The sequence below is a fragment of the Canis lupus genome, chromosome 3 (genome assembly GCF_048164855.1).
Source record: "Canis lupus baileyi chromosome 3, mCanLup2.hap1, whole genome shotgun sequence".
NCBI classification, from domain to species: Eukaryota; Metazoa; Chordata; class Mammalia; order Carnivora; family Canidae; genus Canis; species Canis lupus.
The window spans coordinates 81,719,444-81,743,593 of NC_132840.1; the positions used below are offsets into that span (position 1 = coordinate 81,719,444).

Consider the following 24,150-nt stretch of genomic DNA (forward strand, 5'->3'; position numbering starts at 1 on the left):
AAGTGATGTTGGGTCAAAAATCGTGTGCCCTGCTGGCCTTCCCTCGGGATGACCTGGGCTCAGAAGAAGATGGAACAGGAAGCTAAGGAAGGGCGAAAGCCCAGCCTTCCTTCTGGGACCTTTCCCACCCCCCCCAACCCCCATCGAGTAGTCTTTCTCCTGGGAGGTGGTCAGAAAGAAAGAGGTCATGGAGAGAACAAAACTTAGGGGCATTTTATAGGATTCCTTATGTTATTTCCTTTAATTTTTCTTCTATTAATGTGGATTATTTATTTGTCCTCAGCTAAAACATAAACATATCAAAACTCATGTTCTGGGGCACCTGGGTGTCTCAGTCTGTTAAGTGTTTGCCTACGGCTCAGGTCATGATCCCAGGGTCCTGGGATCCAGCCCCGAGTCCGGCTCTCTGCTCACTGGGGGGTCTGCTTCTCTATCCCTCTCCCCATTCTCATCACTCGTGTTCTCTCTCTTTCTCTCTCAAATATAGAAATAAATTTAAAAACAAAAAACAAAACTCTTGTTCTACATTCTCCCTGAATCGCTACGTGATTACTTTTACTTGTGAGAGTGTTCATTTTATCTTCTCTCTTCCATTCAAAATCTGCTCGTAACTCATTTCCTTCCATAAGTAAAACCTCTTTGAGTAACTTCATGTGGCTTCCATTCCTCTATTTGCCCCATACTCTTAGTCATGTAATTCTGTACATTTTTATGCTATAGTAATTAGTACTATTAATACATATGTATGCGTGTGCTTATATCATATATGGTTTATATGTTTCTATTTATTCACACATCTATATGTTTATAAATTCCTTATACGCACTGATTTTACGTGTGTGCACTTTACGTGTTTACCTGTCCACCAGACTGGACGCAGAGCCATTCCTAGCAGATTGAGGAGCCTGAGAAATCGCCCCATGATTTTCTGATCATAAAACCAGAAGAAACTACAGCAGCTGTCTTAATCAAGGAAGGCTGGTGAGTAAATGGCAGGAAAGCAGTTGTCTGGAACACATGTTGGAAGAAGAGGATATTACAAAAGGGTAAGGAGCTTGAGGGGATGCCAGGAGGGATGGAGGTTGCTGCTACATCTTGTAGCCTACTTGCTAGTTGACGCTCTTTCTCTCTTCTATTCAGCGGTGTCGTGGGAGCGAGAGTGTGTGAAGCCTTGCCCATTGCTCATGTTTGCTTTCCTCAGGATTTTTTTTCTGATAGCAGTCCTTTGCAATGAGGAATGACAGCCTCTGGGGCTGCAGAGAGATTGCTAAGGGCCATGAAGGTGAATGCATACCAAGTATTGCCTGCAGAATGTATGCTTGAAAGTGCAACTACTTTTCTGTAAAATTTCTAGAATTGGTTTTGGAGGTGGTTAGAGAAAGAGATGTTTACATTTTAAAAGAGGTGGGCATTATTCAGTAAGGAAAAGAGCAAAGCCTTTGTAATGATGCAGATCTGCGGTGGATTCCAGGTCTTGCTTTTCCTAGCTATGACTTAGATCATTCAAGTGATTTAAACTTTTTGATTCTGGACAAAATGAGTTAAAGGGTATTTACTTTGGGAGGTTGTTGGCAGAATCAGATGTGATGTACAAAAGTGCTGAGGTCGTGCTCGGCGCATCATAAATGCTCAATGGTAGCTATTGGTATAGTTCCCTCTTGTACAACCGTCCCTGGTATACTTCATTTTGTACTAATGGTCTTCGATCACGCTGACATATTAATAATGGTAACAAATCCACACATCACTGTATTAACATCTTGGCCTACCCTAAATCCTTGATCTTGTCCTCGTGGTGATGTTTCCACCCCTGGTTGCTCCATAGGCTTTCTCTGTGCTTCTGTATCCCACTGTCCAGACTGGGTCTTCTGTGAGGCTGACCCTGGTCTGGTCCTAAAGGTGAAGCCCTGAACCCTGGGGCCTCTCTAGGGGCCAGCAGGATGGGCCCCCACATCCTTCTGAGACCTTGCTTACGCTTTCCATGGAGCCTACTCATTGGTAGCTTGTGGAATGTCTCTATTATCTTTCCCTCTTTTAAAGAATTATGTATAAAATGAATCAAAATAGGGAAAGGGGGACAGTTGATAATGAACCATGTGGAGAACAAGAGCCTGGTGAGAGCATCTCAGTTTTCCAGGCTGTCTGGCTGGCCATGCTATTTAAGTCCTATCTCGTCCCCACTGTAGTGAGTAAATTGGATTGCTGAGTGAGAAAAAAAAAAAATGACATATTTCCCTCTTCATGGAGGAACCTAAAAGGCTCTTTTCTGATTTTTTAGATTCTGGTCATGCAGCCAAAACCTCTTCTTATCTGCTTTTGTATATTTTTTTAACATCTCATGATTAGGTTTGATCTTCTTAAAGGCTTTGATTAAATACTCTTTGCACTTCCCGATGTGCAAGTTCATCATTTTCTGCGGGAAGATGTCTTGATGCCTCATATAGACTTTAGAATGAAAATGTTATTTTCACCCTCAAGCCATAATGGGCTTTTCATCATCAACATTATTATTATTATTATTATTTTATTTTTGACAGAGAGACAGGGGGGGAACACCTCTTCCCGCCCAGCTGGGCCCTTGGGGCTCCCCTCCGCACCCCTAAGGCGAGAGGCCAGGGCGGTGCAGAGTCGTGCTCCACCTTTGCCTCCCGGTTTGACCCATGGGCTCGTTAATGGAAGAACCGCGGCGTGCAAGTTCACGGGAAGACGTGCGCCCTCCCAACCGGAGGCCATCAGCTGCCCACCCGGAACATTTGGAGCTCCAACTGCGTCTCTGAGGGGCCATAAGCAGTTTTCAGGACGTGCATTTGTCCTTGTGGTAGCTGGGCTGGAGGACTTCAAGGGAGACCAAGTCTTGAGAGCAGTTTCGGAGTCTCAAAAACAAAACCACACAAGTCTTACTCTAGTCAAAGTCATGATAGCAGTTCTACACGGGAGCCCACAGGTCCCGCATGGCTTATTTGTAGCATTCAAACAAGAAACACAACAGTCTCCTACCAAGGCCGTCCTTGGAGCCCAAAGCATGAGGATTTCAGAGGCAATTATAGCCCATACCCCGGCTCTCCTACATGGGGCCATGTTGTCTTCTTTTCTTCCCTAGATGCTTGACATATATATACTGCTTTCTTTCCTGACCTCAAAGAGTTGGATTATCAAGAAGAAGGGCTGTATCTCCCATTTTCCCAGTGTGTCTATTTCGCTCAGAGCAATTTGAGGCACAGAGCAGAGATTTAATCCGTGTTTGTTAATTAGATCTTGGTGTTGCCGAGGGAAACAGCTCGCTTGGCACTGGTGACTTTCTCTGAGGTTTTCCACTTTGGTTGTTGATGTTCAATGCATGTGGAAGAGGCATCAGAACTTTTCACCTGCTGCACTAGGGGAACCAGGAGGCTGCATGAGCTAATGTCTAAGAAGCACTCAGCACATTTGGCACACACACGCACACACACAGAGCCGTGAGCTATTATTATCCTACCTCTTGGGCTTGCTAAAACGGAAGCTTCACAAGCTCTCCCTGGCACTTCCTCCTAGAAATAGTCTGAGGATATGTACCCCTGCCTTTCATCCAGCTTTCAGCTTCCAATTCCATTGTCCGAAGTCAGCAAGCTGGGGTCAGAAATAATGAAGGGAGGGTTAACCAGATCTGATTGAGCCTCAGATAATTAAGAATCCCAAACAGGGGGACTTATTCATCTCTCTGGTCTCCATCTAATGTCAGACTATGTATTTTTTCTATAGACCTTTTACTGCATTAGATAAATAAGGCCTATTGGTCTCTTCTTAACCTGTGACAACTGCCCCTGAACAGAGCTGATTCTGTTGTGGTGATGGGAGTAAGCTGATGACCAGGTAAGTCTATTCATCTGAGGCCATGAGCTCCTTGGGCATCTGAATCTTAGCTCTCATCTTCTTTCACAGGCTCATACTGGGGTGAAGCTCTAGACCTGCAGCTTGATTTTCCAAACCATGAGTGTGCACAATCCCAGGGCTTCTAGGGGACACACAACGTAGTGATCAGCCTCTAGTTTTCCAAGGTTTTGCTTGGCTTCAGATTCAGGTCTGACTTGAGATTCAGAGAAGGCCAAGGGCATGGGCCTGCCAATGCACATGCTTATAAAGCACATATCATCCAGCATCATGACAGATTCTGGGATAGTTCAATTCCTAATCCGTGTGTGTACTCTGTGTGTGTGTATGTGAGAGAGAGAGAGAGAGAGAGAGAGAGAGATACAGAGAGTGGGAGACACAGATTGCTAGTTTTGAAGCCATGCAATACCATGGCCTTTCTTCTAGTTTGTGTCTCATAGCACAGTCCAGCTGTGTAGAGCCAGGATTTGAAAAGATGGACTGGTTGAAATGCTTATTGTACACTAGACAGGCAGTCAGCCCCATACAATTAACAAAGAAAAGGGCCCCTCCCTGCTTTTCCTACTGTTCTTATTTTCCCCCAAACTATTTCTTTCCTTCCAGAGAAAGAGGAAATGAGCAGAGAAGCAATTAATTATAATTATATATGTGCTGGAGTATGGGAGAACTAGTCACAAAGAATTTTCAAGTCCCCAAAATTGTCTAATAAAAACTACCCAACAACGTCATAATTTTTGGGAGGAAGTTAAATTTTTATAGAGTTTGGTGATAGGAAAAATTTTTCTAAAAGTGAGTGTTCTTAATCACTACACTGTCACTTTGCAAAGTAACTGTGGAATTAGGAATAATTACACTCTAAAGAAGGAAAATGAAACAATCTGCCTTATGATATTTTAAAATAGAATTATGATTCTGGTTTGTCCCATAAATAAAAAAGAGGCAAAGTATGAACTTGTAGATGAGGTAATAACCCAGGGTCTTAGAAACTTAGGTTTTATGCTTAATGTGTCTGATGATGGGGCCTAACCTAGTAAGTTATGGGTAGCTGTGCCCCCTGAGACAGCAGGGGGATCTTGGTATAGCAATGTCAGGGACATGAGGTCTTCAGCATTGGGTGCCTGGTCTTCCTCAAGGTGCTGTCATATCCACAGAGCATCGTGATTGTGAACTGCATGGTGAGTCACCCTCTGTTTGCACACTCCATTGGTAAAGCTTCCATAACTTTGCCAAGTAAATCACACTATCACCAATCCCAGCCAATCCAAGATAATGAGTATATTAGTCATAATTCTTCAGAGAAATAAAACCAATAGTATGCATGTAGATATACACTGGAGGAGATTTATTATAGAGATTGGCTCATGTGGTTACTGAGGCCAAGAAGTCCCACAGTCTGCCTTCTGCAAGCTGTAGACCAAGAGAATTGATCATATGATTCAGTCTGAGGCTTCAGCCTGAGAGCTGAAAGGCCACAGTGTCAAGTCTCCAAGTCCAAAGGCTTGAGAACTTCTGATGTCTGAGGGCAGGAGAAGATGGTCACCCTGGCCCAAGAGGAGGGAAAATGTGCTCCTCCTCTGCCTTTTTTTGTTCTGTTTGAGCCCTCAAGGGATTAGATGATGCCCACCTCCATTGGTGAGGGAGATCTTTACTAAGTCTACTGATTCAAATGGTAATCTCTTCCAGAGACCCTCACAGACATACCCAGAAATAACGTTCACCAGGTACCTATCCTTTAGCCCAGTCAGACTGACACATAAAATGAACCATCACAATGAGTTATAGTCAGAACAGAGCTGGAGGTCATTCTGAGGGTTTCTGTGTATAGACACAAGAAGTTCAATTTGTTCTATACTGTGAAAAGATAACAAATATGGAGATTATGTCTGAAAATAATCAGACACCTGTCCCTAATAATTCCCACCATCATGGAGTGAAAATCAGGGCAATTTTGAAACCTGGGTCTGCTCCACCCCTCCTTTGGATAATGTTTCTAGAAATCTCCCCAAATTTGGTATTGACTCTTGGTAGTAAAAGTGGAGAGGTTTAGAACTACAATCTGGCCAGCAGAGGACTAAGGGTAAATGTGGACAGTTGGCCTATTGAACGAAGACCTGAAATAGAAAAACAGAAACACACACACACACACACACACACACACACACACACAAATATAGGCATTTAAGGGAATAATAGCGGAATAGTAATAATAATACATTATGTCAACAGCAGTGACAAAAGAAACACTCAATGTATTTATAGAGCTAAATAAAAGACAGATCCAGGTCCCACGTTTTGACTCTGAACAACCTTCTCAGTTGGATTTTGCTTCTGTCTAAGGATTATTTTGGAAAGAGCTATTATTATCCAAGATTTATCATGCTGCACTAGGGGGAACTCGTACTTTCCACAGAGACAATTATTGAATTCTCACTGGAGGCTCTTAAAGGAACAGAGACCTGTTCCAAGGGTTCAAGTAGAAAGAGGCTCCAGTAGAGGGCTGTGATCTAGTCCCATCAGATCTAGCGTCATGTGTTTGATGGGCCCTTTTCTCTGCTGTGATAGCACAGGTTCTTTCTCATTAAATGTGCCCTTCAACCCCCTCATCACAATAAGAGGACAGAAGAGGAATTCGCATTCATGGTGAGCATCATGCAGGAAGTCCTTTCAAGAGGCGCCTATCTCCAGAAGGAGACGCAGGTTGCAGTAAATCCTGAAGCATCATTGAAATGGAAACCAAGTCAAAACCATGACCTAGAAAGATAAGAGTCTGATAGAATTCTGGAAGCAGATTCTTCACTTGAGTAGGTAGGTACTTGAACAAGCCCGGTGGTATAGCTGTGTTTGGGTGGCGGTCATCAGAGGTTTAGGAAAAGAGAGAAGTCATTGTTAATATTAGACGAGAACTCTGAAAATCTGGAGGATAGAAATGCAGTATTAGGTGTAAGCAATAACTGTGAAAGTAAACAGTGATAAATGCCGTATTAAATCTAAAGCGCTATGCGACCAGATAATAACAAATAACAGAGCTAATAGCCAGCCGTTAATACGGGCCAATTTATTATTTAAAACATTTATTAAGATTTAACAATAACCAAATAATTTTTTGTTAAACTGTTATTAAACCGAAGCCCTGTATACATTAATCAACTGATATTTATCATTCAGATTGTATCTCATTAGATCCAAAGGGGTGTATATATTTTCAAATCAAACTTGGAAATTGAAAATGAACTGTAGCTCATTTTTGCCAAGTGTGGATGCATAAAGATTATTGTGTCTGCCAGCTGGGTAGCCAGACAGTGGAGTGGACTTGTCTAATTAGGAACAATTGCTGATAAATCAATTCTTTCCTTTTATAGGACAATTAGAATCTGTGTGTATGTGTGTGTGTTTTAAATTTTAATTTGATTTTGCACATTGTTCTGCAACCAAGTTAACTCTTTGAAGTGTTTTTAGATCATGCACATTTTCCACAAAATATAAAAAGGGTTATTGCTGTTCTATCAGTCATGCAAACAATCCAAGATTTATCTATTCATCTATTCACATAATTCAGGCATAAACTGCATGTAATTGCTCATGTGATGCTCCCAATCTGGCTTACCATACTGGGCCCCAAATATGACTTGTAATTATTTGCCTGATTTTTTTTTAAGGAGACTATTTCTCCACCAAAGAGTGTCCTCTTTTTCATCTTTGCCTGTTAAAATCCTTCCTAGTCTTGAAATGCAGCTCAAAGTTGACTTCCCTGATTCCTCTCATTTAGAAGTGATCTAACACTTGAATCTCCACTTTTATCCATCATTGTGTCTAACACGGTGCTTACCACTGGGACATTGGAATGATATAGGTTTTTTGACTACATGAGGGAGTGAAAAAACACACATTCCCTGAGGACAGAGTCCCCAGCCTCCCTGGCTGTTTTGGAAGAGATAAAGGGATAACAAGGAGCTGAAGGAAGCGCAAACGCACGATAGGCAGGTGAACTCAGGGGAGGGCTACTGCCTCGCAAGGAAATGTGAGGGTATACATGTATATGCATCATCTTCCCAAGGCCTGTGATTTGATTGGCTATTATTGCCGGGGGAGGTGTTTTTATTTTTTGGTTTGCAAACCTTAATCTTCAACAATTAAAGAGGAAAACAGCTGCCTGCCACAGCACGGGGCGGCAAGGTCTCCACCTGACCGATGAAGTACGGGACCTCTCCGGGGCGACGTGCTCACCAGAGATGGTGGTGGGTGAGCAATTTCCATGCGGTGGATCTAGGTCAGGAGGCCTAAAGAGCCTGCTGCCCCCGGAGCAATTAGACTCACAACACTGCATGCTGCACGTTGGCCAATTAGTCTGCAAGAGAGCAGAGGCCCAGGACTTTAATCGCTCTAAGGGCCTGTTTGTGTACTATGTGGGAGCAATTTCAAATATGGTTTCGGGTTTGCAGATGGTTGAATTCCAAGTGAGTGGTGGTTCATGGAGCCTCACAGATACCAGCAACCATAAGTGTCAAGGAAGAGGAATATACGTGGGATTTCCGCTCTACCTCCCGGTCAGTTTCACCTAGGGATCACCTTTTGGGGAATCAGAAGCCTGTCATTAAGTGGTCACCTACTGTGTCACTGGTTCTGTGGGTGCAAACTTCTTTGGGGAGAATTTACATACCTTTCCATTAGCAACTCGCTCATGTTCTCTTACCTCGCACCACGCTGAGAATAACGTGGGCTGAGTTCTACCCGGTAAGCGCCATGTACACATCTCGACTGTCAGAAGATGTCACTCAATATGGTGAAACATACAGAGGCTGTCAAAGCTCCTAGGTTTGATCTCTTCATCTAGTTGTTATCTAATTGTTGTCTGCTTGGTTCAGGACATACCACTTCCTGCTAAGATCAGTGAGATAACCTTGCCTGGTTTCCCCCCGCCTCCTAACTGTCTCCACATAGATCGGATCTTCACATTTTGTCCAAATTTTCTTCTTGGAGTGCAGATCTTCTGTTCAATCACCTCCAGTGATTCTTTGCTATGATTTTCGGGCTCCTCCACAACACGGCGCCACCCGATCTCTCTGACTTTGTTTCCCTTGCATGACCTGCAAGCATTTTATGAGCTATTTCAGTCCAGCTAATCTTTGTCCCAAGCTTCTGGCTTCAGTCCTTTCTTGATTTGTAGTAGTCTTGCCACTTGGAATTCTCTTACTTGTGTACCAGTCACACAACATTTGATCCATCCCTTCAGGTCCATCTCAATCCAGACCTCCCCTGGATGCCTTTCCAGAACCTATTGCCATGGTTAGTGATGCCCATGTGCCAAGCAAGAGGCCCATCTCAGGACACTCCAATTCCCATTTTGAGAACTAAAGCTTCCAGCAGCAGCTTCTACTGGGGATGTCTCAACAGCACGCTATCTCCCCAGATTACTTTTGTCCAGTCCTATTGTAAATCTCTATGACCTTTCTAAAAGTCACAGAAATTTTACAGAAGATGGATCAGAGGTAGCCAGAGGACAAAAACAACTTTTTTTTACTCTGGGTGGCTTCATTGCATTTTTGTCCTACCTCTTTAATTTCACCCCTACCACCCTAGTTTTGTTTTGTCTTGTTTTGTTTTATTTTATTTTATTTTATTTTATTTTATTTTATTTTATTTTATTTTATCTTATTTTTTAAACAATCAGACCTACAGGCTTGACATGGATTCTGTGGAGTTTTATTCATGTTTGTAGGATGGCTTTAATATTAAAAGAGGAGAGATAGAAAGATTGACATCAAGATTGTAGGCTCATAAAACATTCAAGGGAACTTAGCAATTGTCTGGTTCAGCCTTCATTTTACCTTATTTTTAAAATTTTTATTTGATTGCTTTTAGGCTAAAATATAGAAGTTCAATCTGGCCGTGTTACAGAACTCCAGGAAATGAGGAAAATAAAAAGAAAATCATTCATCATCCTAATGTCCTATTATTGCCAACTCTATCAATTGCCATATGCATATTTTACCAGCCTATAATAGTGGTGTACAGAAAAAGTTGTTTCTTTTTCTTTTTAAAGCTGAACAAGACAGATGAGGTCACTGAGGCCCTAGATTCCACTATTAGATAATATCCACCATTTACAGTATTTGATTTTGTACTGACCAAGAATAAACATTTCAGTTTCTTCTGACAGGCTCCAGAAGAAGATTGTCTCGCTTTGAGTACCCAGCCACTTCCAAATCGTGTGACACTGGTCAAGTTACTTAACACTAGTTTGACTCTGTTTCCTCATCTGTCAAACGGGCAGAAAATAGGGTTGGCAGGAGGATTAAATGATATAATACATGCCAACACATGTTTGCTGGATTCCTTTAGTTCCCATGGTCTCCAGCTTGCAGTTGAGTTTGGTTTCTGTTGGACTGAACAGAGTCCACCTTTGCACTTAGTTGGGAGTTCTGGCAGGTGTTGGAGGGAGGGAGGAGAGTGAATATTAATTCTTTGGGCTCTCTTCCTGCTGGGCAGTCTACTGATTGTATTCCTTGATCCAAGATCACTGCTTTCAAGCAGCATACTCTAAAGAGCTCTTTCACACCATGGCTCCAATAACTGCTTCTTCCCTCCTTATTCCTTATGGCTTTGGAGTGATATCACCTTACCTACTATTAAGCTCCAGGTTACTGTACTATCCCTTGTGGTTTCCCAACACCCACACATTAGAAACAGCCCCTTTGTAAATAAACCCTCCTGGAGCTTTCCTATTTTGAGTCTACCATCTGTTTCCTGCTGAGACCCTGACTGATACAACATGGTAATATTACTTCGTCCCCCTTTCAATGAAAAATGAAATTACAGATCTTGAAAGGCAAAACTACAATGGTCTATTTAATTAACTCTTTCAGGATTTAATGGTTAAATTCTGTAAAGAATACAAAGCTGGGCCCCCATGCACAACAGCCACCATGATGCTTCCTAAACTCTAGATCTGAGTCTAACGGTGTCATATGCTTTCTACCCTCACCCTTATCTCACTACTAAGGTAAATATTAGTTTTCTTCACATTTTGTAGACGAGAAGATCGAGACCCGGAGAACTGCAGTCAACAAGGAGCAAAATGGACTCCTGGTCCCAAGAACCATGTTCTAAACCACTACACCAGTGGTGCCCAAAGTGGAGTCCTGGTCGGCAACATCAGTTCCATCTGGGAATTTGTGAGAAATGCAAATTCTTGGGCCCCACTTCAGACTTACCGAAGCAGAGACTTTGGGCTTGGGGCCCAATCACTTATATTTTAGGAACCCCTCCTTGTGATTCTTTGAAAGTATGCTAAAGTTTAAGAAGCACCACGTTACACAAAATCACTTGCCAGGGCTTCATGGCTCCTTCTGCCTTGCTGGGTTTCATCTGAGGTCACTTCAAGAGTCTGGAATTCTACTCAGGATGCCACCTATTGAAAAATAATGGTTTTGTGCAACCTTCTAGAATGTCCAAGACACTCTCCTATTCGTTACCTCAGGAGGCTGTATGTTTCATGGCGAAGTGAATGGGCTCAACTGCACTATTCTGGAAAGGCTCTCTGTTCTCTTGGGCAAACAGTTCTTTCTGTGAACTTCTGCTTCTTCAGCTGGAAAGTGAGGATAATGACAGTGTGTGCCTCTTAGGATTGTTGGAAGGTTAAATAAAAACAGCAAAAAACCCCCCACAGTGCTCGGCACACAGTAAGCACTCGATAAACACCAACTATTACCAATTTAAAAACCTTATTATACCCTTTTTATAGGTAAGGAAATACCAGCTCAGGAGTGTTGATTTACCTGAAACTGGAGCTTGGTTTCAAAGGCAGGTCTTCTGATTGAAAGTCCCTATTGTTTTCCACATGCCTTCCAGAGTAGCCTTGGAAAGTCTGGTTTAGTAATATCCTTAGAAACAGTTGGATGATGAAGCTGAAGGGGAATGTGCCCGAAAATATTTAAGGCCTAATCACGCTCCTCAGCCTCCATGAGTAGAAGTCTCCTGAGACCCACCTGCTATGCATCTCATCCGGGAAGGCTGGTCAGCCCCCGAAGGTCCTTTCTGAAGCTTGTCCTCTTCCTGGCCTGCCCTGTGCCCTGCGGTGACTTCTCCTGCTAGGACGCCTTCTCTCCTAATGGAGAAAGTAGAGAGCGAAGAGCAGGTGGTCATAGAGGGAAAAGCTTTTTGCAGCTGCCTCAGTTCAGGAGCTTCTGGGATATTTAGTCCCCAAGAGATTTCTAGAACCATTGAGAAGGCGCCAAACAGGAATGTAAAAGTTAATAACTTCCTTATTTGAAAGCTAAACCTTTCCAAACCTATCACATGCACTTTTCCTCATGGAGGATTAACGGCCTGACAAGGTTGAACTTTGAAAGAAAAGCTATTTGTGACTTATGGGGAGCTGGGGGAAAAAAGGTCTTGACTTTTTAAAAACAAAACAAAACAAGCAAACCCAAACACGTTAATTTTTCTCAAGCCTATAACTCACAAAGGGCACCACCGCTTTGGCTGGAACTTTCCAAAATGACTCTCCTCTGAGTCAAAGGGAGGCGGGAGCAAGCGGCATCCCCACAGAATTGATCTGGTAATATTTATAAGAGTTCAAAACAAAGGTGCACAGAGGAATTGTTTTCAAAGTCTGAAAGGATGGAGTTGTTTTTAGCAATTCAGTCTCTCATTTCCTAGATCCTAAGGCAGTTACAGAAACCTGTCACCAACTGTGACCACTCTCCTCCCAAAGTCTTCATGATTTGGATAAAGCTTTGGAACTTGGCCTATTTGTACAGAGGTTTCAAAGAAATTTAATAGAATAAATAAAGTTTTAGGAAGTGAGATTAAGAGCAAGGGCTCTGAAATTAGGGTTTATGTCCCAGGAAGTCTTAGCAGATGTCTTAGCTGTGCACCGCTGGGCAAGTTAAAATTTTTTTTTAAAGATGTATTTATTTATTTTGAGAGAGAGAGAGAACAAGAGAGGAGCAGAGGGAGAAAAGAGAGAGAATCCCAAGCAGAGTCCGTGCCTAGTGCACAGCCCAACATGGGGCTCGATCCCACGACCCTGAGATCATGACCTGAGCTGAAACCAAGAGTCCAACACTCAACCAACTGTGCCACCTAGGTGTCCTGGGCTGGTTACATCTTAACATCTCAGTCTTGAGTCTGTAAGTGGATAAAATTGTAGTGCACTGTAGACAGGCTTAAATAAAGCAATTCGCAATGAGCATCTGCTAACAGCTATTTCCATTACTACTTATGAAAACTGGCACTTAACATTGGTTTAAGATCAAATGTGAAATGCCAAGCATATAGCATTTACTTATGTTAAAGCGAGTCGCTTAGGATTTATATTCAACAATAATTTTCAACCTGGTTTTGTTATTAATCGTATTAAAAATTAAGCTGAACTTCTTTGTTGTATGTATTTAATTCAGATTTTATTTAATTAATTTATTTTAAAGATTTTATTTATCCATGAGAGACAGAGAGAGAGAGAGAAGCAGAGACACAGGCTGAGGGACAAGCAGGCTCCCTGTGGGGAGCCTGATGCAGGCAGGACTCAATCCCAGGACCCTGGGATCATGATCTGAGCCAAAGGCAGATGCTCAACCAAACACTGAGACACTCAGGCATCCCTTTAATTCAGATTTTTATTTTTTATTTTTTATTTTTTTATTTTTATTTTTTTATTTTATTTTTTAAAATTTTTTTAAATTCAGATTTTTAAAGAATGCTTCCTTTTCCCCCTATTTCCTCTAGTCTAAAATAACGAGTCTCTGTGTATAGTATTTTTGCAAGCTTGAGATGTCCCAAGGTGCTGGAGGAGGGATTGAAATAAATATACTGTATCATCATCAGTATTAGCATCTCTGGTATTATTAGTCCGCAAGGCGAAGTGATTGTCCCTGATGCCATGAACTTTGCAGCGTGAAGGGCAGGTTGAAGAATCAAGGGTCAGCAGGCAGATGAGCACAGTTAGCAGCATTCAGGAGCACAAGACAGTGTTCGAACAGAAAATGAAGAGATTTGTGGCCAGGGTAGTTGCTTTGGACAGAGCTTGTTTGATTAAGACTGTGCAGAGAAGGTAGGAATTCAGCGGAGTTCTGGAGCAGACAGGTGACGTCAAAAGGGATATTGCTGCCTGTTTCACAGAAATGAGTCACCAACAAGAAAGCACAAGGTGCAATGGACATCGGCAGAGAACAGTTTATGACAGCGTGTGTCTACGACGTAGGGCTGGAGTCACTTCTACTCTGGTCTCTACGGAGTAAATGATACCTGAAAACCGAGAGTCCAAACTGAGTCCAAGTAGTAGAAAAACCATGATGGGAAATGAGAGAACTCTAAGTGAGTTTTTAGAGTTAAAAAGGTAAGAGTATTTTGGACAAACATCATAACAGGTGTGTTTCTCTTTATCAAAAGTGCTTGAAGTAGTTTCATAAATCCAAGACCACCTCAGAATTTGAGCTTGTTTTCCAAATTTTAAATTTATTTACATGCAGTTTTGATGTCTGTAAGTACTTTGTAATGCCTGGAATAATATACAACATCACAAGAAGCTTAATCTCAGGATCCCAAGATCATGACCTGAGCTAAAGGCAGATGCTTAGCTGACTGACCCACCCAGGTGCCCTTTGTTTATTTATTTCAGAGCAAGGGAGTGAGAGAGAGCATAAGTGGGGTGAGGGACAGAGGGAGAAAATCCCAAGCCAACTTCCTGCTGGGCATGGAATCTGATGTATCATGACCTGAGCCAAAAACCAAGAGTGGGATGCTTAACTGACTGAGCCACACAGGTACCTCTTGTTCAGTGTTTTTCAAACCACAGAATCAATCTCCTTAGTGGGTAACAAAATCAGTATTTATGGTTTTTTTTTAACTAGAATATTCTTATATTGTTTATTTGGGATTATTTCTGTATTTTATGTGACACTTGAAATTTGATCACATCAAAATCATAATTAGCATTAATCACATTTTTGGTCTATATTATTTTGTGAATTTTCTATTGGTCTATATACATGCTTACACATGCGTGTATGTGTGTGCATAGTGGAACACAATGTGAAATATATTTCTTCCTGTAGGTTGTAGTAAAAAATCAATTTGGCTTCCTTATTTAACAACATTCAAAAATTAATTAATTAGAGGTTTGAAGAAACACAATTTCATTTCTTGAAAACAGGCTGTATTATTTAGTTTAAGCAGTATTATTACAAACTCATTTATAGTATTATTATCTGTAGTTGGCCCAGCCTACGTCTGGGCTGCCGGCATAGGAATCACCTAAGGGAGTGGGTTTAAAGCCTCTGTTCTGAGGCTGAATCTCTGCAGAGTCTGCCTCATTCGGTCTGGGGTGATATCCAGGAATCTGTATTTTAGTGAGTATCTCAGGTGACCCTGAAGCATGAGCAGAAAACAATTTTTCCAAAGAGTGGTAAACGTTTTCTTGGCATGTTTCCAAAATTTCCTAAAGTTGATTTAAAAATGTCCAGTTTAATAAGCTTCAATTCTAAAAGTGAGTTCATTTGCAGATCAAGGACTTGGGAGTAGAACCCAGGATTGAAGTCATCAGCAGGGGACATCTGCAAGCCTGACCACCATTGCCACCCTGGGCAAATCTTTTCTTGTTTTATTTCAGCCAACACATCTCCAGTTAGTTTGTGTTTTGAATGATTTATATTTTTTCATAAGTTTCACAAGTTTTGTGAAAGGGAAAGATGGATGATGAAGGGGAAATGGGAAAGAGCATAAACCAGCAGTTTGCACAATGTTGTACAAATAAATATGAAGAGCATTACAGAAAAATGTCAGAAAACCCCAACCCGGCTGTAAACGACTTGAACTTTGACCTCTAAAACCTGCAATCTGTAAAAAGTTATTTTCTTATCGAAGGCTAACATTGGCTCTTAAGGGCTTTTGTTTATTTTTCTTTTCTTCTGTTTTATTTTATTTTATCTTCCTTTGTTTAGGTCTTTTTTTTGTTGTTGTTTGTATGATACATGGCTGTATGATAAGGTCACCAAAACAGTTTTCAAAAATAACAATACTAACCACATCTGGTGAATATCTGCATTGATATAATTTAAGAAAACCAATAATCTTACTAACATTCCTACTTACTGCTAATAATGCAGTTTTTTTCATTATTCAGCAATTGTTCATTTATTTTATTATTTTATTTTTATTTTTTAAAAGATTTTATTTATCCATGAGAGACACAGAGAAAGAGGCAGAGACATAAGCAGAGAGAGAAGCAGGCCTTCCTCCACAGGGAGCCTGTTGCAGGACTCGATCCCAGGACCCCAGGATCACAACCTGAGCCAAAGGCAGATGCTCAACCACTGAGCCACCCAGGTATCCCAAATTCAGCAATTTTTAAAAAATCAAGAATCTGCTTTGGATCATGTACTGTTCTAGGATATAGAGGTAAATAAGACAGGCAAGGTCTCTGCCTATGTGGAGCTTAGTGTCTAGTAGGGGGGGACAGAAAACAATCGAGGTAATGGAGATAATTGCTCTGAAGATGGGAAAACAGGGTAACGTGATCCAGTGAAGTGTGGTCACGAATCTTTCCATCTATACAATGGGACTATAGCCCAGGAGGGCCGTGTAAAGACAACCATCGCCTCAAGCTTCTTACCTTGCTCTTTCATTCATTTAGTAAACTCTTGCACAGAGCAAGTCAGCATGGTCCTGCCATTGAGGTAACTCAACATGGCAGGGAGGCAGATGTCAAACAAGGAGTCACTCTGTGCCAGGTATTATGAGTAAGATACGAATGGCATGCTGAGAGGTTATACGTAGGAACCCAACTGAGGGGGAAGGATTAGAGAGACTTAAAATGAGGTTAAGAGTTAGACAAATAAGTTAATGGATTTTAGATAATGGCAATAACTGTTGGAAAAACAAGTTTCCAGTAAGTCAGGGTGGAAGGCTAGAACAAATCCTGTGGTGCTGGGCTCATGCCAGAGGCATCAGTATTAACTCATGTTTGCCTACATACACACGTGTAAATACAGACAGATCTATGTGTGCATGGATACATGCATTAGTGTGCGTACGTATATTTCCAGGCTCAGTTTGCAGAGATGGTCCAAAGGCAATGACATCCCAGTGACAAGAAGCACACTCAGGACAAGATTTGGTTTCTATATACCATTCTCCAGTATGAGGAACTAGGGTTCCTTGGACAAATGCTTGCTGATAGTGCAAGGTGAGCTTGGAGCATGTTCTAGTGCCAGCTAGGAAATGCTGAAAATATTCAATGGAGAGAGAGAGATACAGAGGGAGGGACGGAGGGATCAACGGGAGTGGAAGGCAGGAAGAAAGGAAGAAAAATGGAGGCATTATCAAAAGGACACAGGAGTCATCCCAAAAGCACTCCCAATGGCCAAAGCTGGAATAGTCTGAGCAAGAAAATAAATAACAAAGGATTGAATTATAACCCAAAGGCTAAAACAAATGTAGTTCATACTAATATAAATAAATGAATGGTGCCAAAGGGACAGATCTTTCTTACCAAAGAATTTTGAATAGTATATGTAAATTAGGAAGTGGAGGTGGAGCTTAATTCCCTTCTTGAGTGCAGACTGAACCTCCAAAGAATAGAGCAGACAACTATGCAGAAACGGAACAATTAAAACTTTAGAGCAGAGAAACTGGACCACCTAAACCATTACCATATAAAGCACGTGATCAATGTTCACGTGATCAGTGATAGGTCATGTTAATACCATGTATCCCCCTGACACGTGATGGGAGGGCACTTAACCTATAGTGCTATTCGTCATGAAAACCCATCATTCCAATCAAATCATGAGAAAACTTCGGATAAATCCAAACTGAGGGCCATTCCATAGAACCCTCCGCTAGTGCTCTTTAAAACTGCCACAGTTGTGGAAAATCAAGAAAGACCAAGAAATTATCACAGGTTGGAGGAGACAAAGGAGACACGACAACTAAATGCAGTGAGGTATCTTTGAATGGAAAAAATGATGTGGACGGAAAAACGGGTGAAGGAAAGCAGATTAAGAAAAGCAGCATCCCAGGAAGGCATCGTGATGCCCATACTTCCTTTCAAGGGGAGGCTGGCCTCCAAATGATAGGCCCTGAGGGGACTTGAGCACGCTTGTGGTCTCTTTGCCCACGAAATATGCCCCTGGCACAGGGAAGGGGGGAGAAGCCCACAGCTCATCAGAGTGCTCTGAGGCCACGGAGCCTGCCTTGAGCAGGTGTAAGTCCTGGGCCAAGCACGCTCAGTTAGCAAGCTGCCTCGGGAAGGCCGTGAAGTGTTAATGTGTCCTCTGATGCGTGGGAGTTTGTAGCCCGAGATGAGGAGTTCCAGGCTGGTGAACTACTGCGGCCAGCCCTGCTGTGTCTTTCCCATCCAACGTGCTCCCGCATAACACACACCACAGGACTGTTCATATTTGCAAATAAATAGCCAAATGCTATTTAGCCATTTCCTACTTGCCCGTTCACTTCTCTCCTTCCAAGTAAGCAAACAGCTCCCACAGGGCAGGGCGAGCATACTCTGCCTCACATCTTCCACTAACTAGGGTGATCGGAGCCCGTGATATCACTCCCCGCACCCGTACACTTGGCCTTGGCAAGTTGACCACAATGGGGACTTTTCTTAGGCCAAAGTTGACCTCTCTGGGTTCATTAAAATACAGGAGCGCCTTGTGTGCATCGACGTGTTCTTTATTTTTAATAGCAGAGTAGACAAATAGAACTCTAAAAAGAGAAGAGCCTTGTTTAGATAACAGAGGTTAGTCTACAAATGAGTGAGGAATGGATTTCCTGAATGCCTGCTGCACCCCTTCCCCACAGCCCTACTGTCTCTCTTTGCACTTAGAAGTGAAGAATATCCATTTTCCTTGGGGTTTGGATGTCTTGCTTAGCCTGGTGGCTTCTTAAAGATGCACGTGAGGTGGGAAGAGATTGTATGTTTCCAGTCCCCCAGTCCAGTGGGTGTGCTCCCTGAGTGTCAACTGCCATTAGAGGTGACAATAATGATGATGATGGTGCTGGTGGTGGCGGCGGTGATGGTGGTAATGGATCGCACGCAACTTTGCTCCAAAACCATTACCATCATCATCATCTGATTTGCTGTAGCGCAAAAACGATTTCAATTGCTCTGGCCTGGGAAACAGCCCCAGTGTCTCCTGCTTCGAGGAGCCCACGAGGAATCTCACAAAAAAGCTGCCGAGAGGAAGGCCTCTGTGTGGCGCCACCACAGCATGAAGCTGCAGGGCTCTGAGAGGCACGCATCTCGGCCGAATGCCAGTCACTGTGTCTCCGTGGCTCCTGGGGCCCTCGGTCACCTGGGGAGCTCTGAAGGCTGCAGCGCAGAAGTGAAGGAAGGAGCCAAGGAAAGGATCCACATCAGGACAAGATGCAGATGCTGGGCTTTAGACGGGGGCCTGACAGCGGTTGTGGAATTTTCGAGAATAAGCATGTCTTCCTTGCCTAGCTGTTGCAGTCAGGACACCTAGGTTGTGCTACCTGTGCTAGCAGGTCCTTGAGTCGCACTCCTACTGCGCGTCCCGTGTGTGCCCTCAGAGGCTCTGCTCCATTTCATCGTCGCCTCAGACCCAGGCCGAGGGAGCCCCTGCCATCTGGAACGTCTTTAGATGTAGGGGTAGGGAGGTGAGGGGCAACTAAGAAGGCACCCTGGCTCACAAGTACTTCTGTCCGGAATGGACAAATGTCCTGTCTGCACGCATGCTATTGGCCAGAGCAAGTTACCTGGCTGCACCTGTCTCTGATGTGGCCCGAGAGGGAGAAGACTCGGGAATGTTTCTGAGCAGTAACAATGCTTACTCACTCCCTACTCCATGTGTGTGAGACAGGCAAAGTGATGGGCAGGCTGGGGTGGGGTGGCACCTTCCAAGCCCATGGCAGATACTGCAGGTTGAGTAGCACCCATCTCAACACCCTTCTACTTTGCCTCTTTTTCTGCAGAGACTGGAAAATGGAACATTTCCTAGCTTCTCTTGTACCTAGGGGTGGCCAGGCGCATGTTCTAGGGAAACCAGATATAGGTGGAAATCTGCTGGGAGAGCATCTGTTTCCTAAAAAACACAGAGCCTCAGGAAGAGGAGGTTCCTTGCTTGTTCGCTTATTCTTGTGTGGAGCCTGGATTTCACAGCTGAAAGGCGGCAACCACCTGGGTGACCATCAGGTGGCCAGATGACAAAAAGCCCCAAAGCACAGAGGTGCTGAGCTTGGTAAACTACAAACTGCCGAACTAATGTCAAGAGCCACTTATCTCTAGATTTCTTATGATGTGAAACAAAGCAACCTATTTGTTCTATAACTTGTGGCAAAACGCATTCCTAATGGTTGCAGATTCAGTAGGAACTTTCGAGATCATAAGTGTTTCATTTAACAGATAAGAAAACAGATAACTTCTTGGGTCCAATAAGTTAAATGACATACCCAAGGCTCACAACAAAATTAGCAGCAAGGTTGGCCCAGGGATTCGAGATCACATGAAACTTTGGTGGCACTTGCTTCTTGTTTTTCCTTTGTGCCCTGTGTCCACACCAACTCTGCGACGACCCAGCAGACATGTCTCCTCACACCGCACCTGACTTTTGCATTTCTTCTCCCATCCCTAGTCTCCGCTGTCATAACCCTGTCCCCAACCCCTGAACCTTTCCACTCTGGTTCCAAGTCTCCAGCCTCTCATAACCGTCTCCCCAACCCCTGAACCTTTCCAACCTGGTTCTATCCATCTGCAGCAGAAACACCACCTTCCCAGTCAGAGACAAAGCCGTGTATGGCTACATTCCCATCGGGCAAATGTAATCAGTCTGAGACAGGATGTGTCGTAATGGTCTGAGAAGTTTTCCACTTTCAAATTACTCCTCGAATGTCAAGGGCAAGAAGAAAAGGCAGCTGAAGGCAGTATGCTGAGATGTAGCTCATGCCACAACAGCATATGCAATATAGCAGGGAATCATAATTGATTTCTAATGGCAGAGAACATTTAACCTGGCTGTGTGCAGAGAGAGGAACGGGGGAAGGAGGAGAATAGAAGTCGAGATCCAGCTCCCACTTAAAAACTTCTTGAAGTCTAAATTAATTTGGTACTATCTCACTTACAAGGAAAGTATCTATTCCACTTGCAGCCAAAGTGAGCGTTTGTTTAACCTCTTGGGGGATAGGCTATAGCTGCACGTAGACCTTTGCAAGAAGCGGCATGGTTATCCAATTTCCCTCTAATTGCTCTAACAAGGATGAATTAGGACTTTCATCAGCAGGCCTGAGTGATCAGTTTGGAGTCAGCCATGGGCGGTGAAGCCAGTTATTAAACAAAACTACAGTGTTAACTCCTAATAATACACAGTGAGGGCAAATTAAGCAGAAGACAAATATGCCGTGGTGGTGACACTGGAGACTATGTTCTCTCGACTTTATGTTTTAAAGTGATGCTATTATTAGTGACGTTTAAGTTCATTTCTAAGGCATAATAGGGAAGTAAATGTTCACTTGGGCTTTCCACGCCGTTAAAAGTAAACCATCTGACAAGGGAACATGGTGTACTGTTTAAATATCCACTTGGGCCAGGCTCCACTTTGATCCCCATTAATTATTCCAATAACATCACATCGGGAGATCTCGCAGAAAGCCCAAGCAACACCTTGCTCCCCAGGTAATTGTTCCTGGCTGCGGAGGACCGTGGCTGCCACTGACATTCTTGTTTGTGCTCAAAGTGTCACTGTGCTTCTCCAAGGCAGCATACGGGAAAACACTCCTATTTTCTACTCGGCTTCTCTCCAGCCACACCACCCTGTCACTCCCTTCCTCAAGTCTAAGTTACAGCAGACGTGCTGACTCTGGGAAGAGAGGGCTATTGAAAATGCAATTTGAGTTAAATAAATTGATCATATATCATGGGAGTGGAGGAGGGCAGGGAGAACCATTCTCATGTCTCATCAAAATCTCAAGAAGCCCATTCTGGTAGTTGCTCATTAATTTACACTAAGGGCTGGGACCGCCTTGACTAATTGCTGAGCGGTGAGCGGCGTGCATTAGAGTGAACAGGAGCACACACAATTTAGAAAGCGGAGATGGCGGGTTGAACAAATGGACTTTATCGTACAGTCAACAACCTGCTTGAACACTGGCTGGAATGACACCCAATAGCAAAATAAGTGCCTTAATAATAAGGGTTTTCAGAGTGTGGTCTGGCGACAAGCACAGCACCTTTGGGATCCGCCATCTCGACATGCTAGACCTTTGCCCAGCCACTGAATCCCCCTGACCTCCAGAAGTGACTTGGCCTCTTCTGGGGCCTTATTTTTTATCCTTTGAGGAAGAGCAGATGTGTGTGAACTTTCTTTCCATTCTACTTCCTCTTCAGTATTCATGAATTAATGTAGGGAGAACACTTTGAACTTGGCTAAGTCAAGTATATGCAAGAGGCTCTTCCCTAGAGAAGAGTCTTTCCCTCTTTTTATTTTATTATTATTATTATTATTTTTTACAGTCTTAGAGGTTTTGGGATTATAGTTGTTTGTCTGTTTCAAACACCCCTGCTGGTCATTCGCCACCTGAACCCACAATCGAGTATTTGGACACCGCAGCGAGTCTTGCTACAGAGATGGTAACGACTAGGCCAGCAGAGGATTAACACTTCAGGTGGGGAGAAGCAGCAGGAGCATATGAAAATCTTAAATAGCAAAGATCTTGTTTTCATCTCCTGAATTCCGGCCACAGGGGCCAGTGGCAATATTTTTGCTGGTACTCGTATCTTACAATGGATTACTTTTTTCCCAAAACTTTTCCACCATTACTTAGGAATGGCTCTTTTGCTTTCTCCTGCCACCCTTTTACCTATTTGTGTATACACGTTGGGCTAGGAGGTCACCAAGGGGGCTAGTCTGTGTCACATACAAGTCACTTTCTAGGTCCTACTCGCATGCTTATGTGTTGAACTCCCAAACAACTTGCAGGTTTGTGGAGAGCCAAGTACAGGCAGTGGGTAAAAGCTTCCTAGGAATAGGTGGGACATCCCCTGGGCTTCCCAGGTACTCAGACAAGCATCACGAGAAGCTGGCGGGCTGTGGCAGTGAGGTAAATGGGGTAGATTTATGCATCCGTGTGACTTTGCAGCACAGAGTATACATTCCCTTGCCGCTACCTTTGGGTTTGGCTACATGACGTGCTTTGACCAATGGTGCGGGAGCCGATGTGACATGAGTGGAGGCTTTAAATATACTTGCGTGGCTTCGCCTGACCCTTTGCTCCCCTGCTATTCACCAAAGGAAAAGCTTGCCCCAGGTACCTGCTGCTTCACCTGCCTGGGTCCCAGATTGAGAGACCTTTGGTGCAGACCTCAACTCGGTTTCGAGAAAAGTTGCCCCAGCTGATTGTTGGACTCACAAGTGAGGAAAATCAATGTTTGCTGTAAGCCAGTGAAACTTTGGGCATATTTGCTATACATCATCAGAACAGCAAACTAACAGCCTGGAAACCTAATACAGGAGGATACAAAAGTAAATCAAATCTATAAACCCTGCCCTCAGGGAGCTTACAGCTGACCTCGGAAAATAAAACAAATATATTTAATAGAGAAAGTGTGAGATACAGCATGAGTAAGTGCCCAAGAGGCAATGCTCATGGGAGGTTTCTTCCAGCATGGGAGTGAGGATGAGAGCGAGGGAGGAGGACAAGGGAAAGTTCGAGGTGGGTGTGGCATTTGAGCTGGATCATGAAGCATGGAAGGATGAGAACATATAGAAAGGGAAGGAATGGCATCCTGGACAGAAGGAACAGCATCAATTCAGGGAAAGGTACAAGGCTGAGAAATCCCTGAGAAAAACAGTGACTACTAGTTCCCTTTTGGCAAACTCTAAGGACAGTGGCCAGTCTGAAACTTTCTATGGATACATCATGCATGCGCCCTCTGCCATTCAGATTTCCTGCATAACCTCCTAAGTCTGACCAGGGTCTTGATGAATTGGAGAAGTGGGACCAACATGGAACACCTTAGAAACTTAAGTCGTTATATCTTTAAAGAGAAGTGTGTTTTTCCCTTTCATTTCATTCAGCGTATGGGATATGAAATTCATCTCAGGAAGCCCCAGAGATGACTCTATCGACTGTCCTTTAAATAGAATTAAAATTGACTCGAGACGTATCTGTGAATCTATTGAATTACATGGTCCACAACTGAGCTGCAGCTGGTCTTGTAGGAGGAAATGAAACAGACGAGGAGACACAGAGCAGACAGGCGGCCCCAGGATGCTGAGCTTTCTTGTAACAGGATGGAGGGAATGGCAGGGTCCAATGGGCAAGGCA

General features: G+C 43.3%; 1 long non-coding RNA gene across 1 annotated transcript; it reads right to left on the reverse strand.

The window, feature by feature from the left end:
• Positions 1–6,096: 6,096 nt before the first annotated feature.
• LOC140631223 (uncharacterized) lies at positions 6,097–11,262 on the reverse strand. Its single transcript, XR_012028846.1, has 2 exons — positions 11,079–11,262; positions 6,097–6,702 (listed from the first exon to the last, which is right to left on the reverse strand). It is a non-coding gene; the product is annotated as an uncharacterized lncRNA (long non-coding RNA).
• Positions 11,263–24,150: the final 12,888 nt, after the last annotated feature.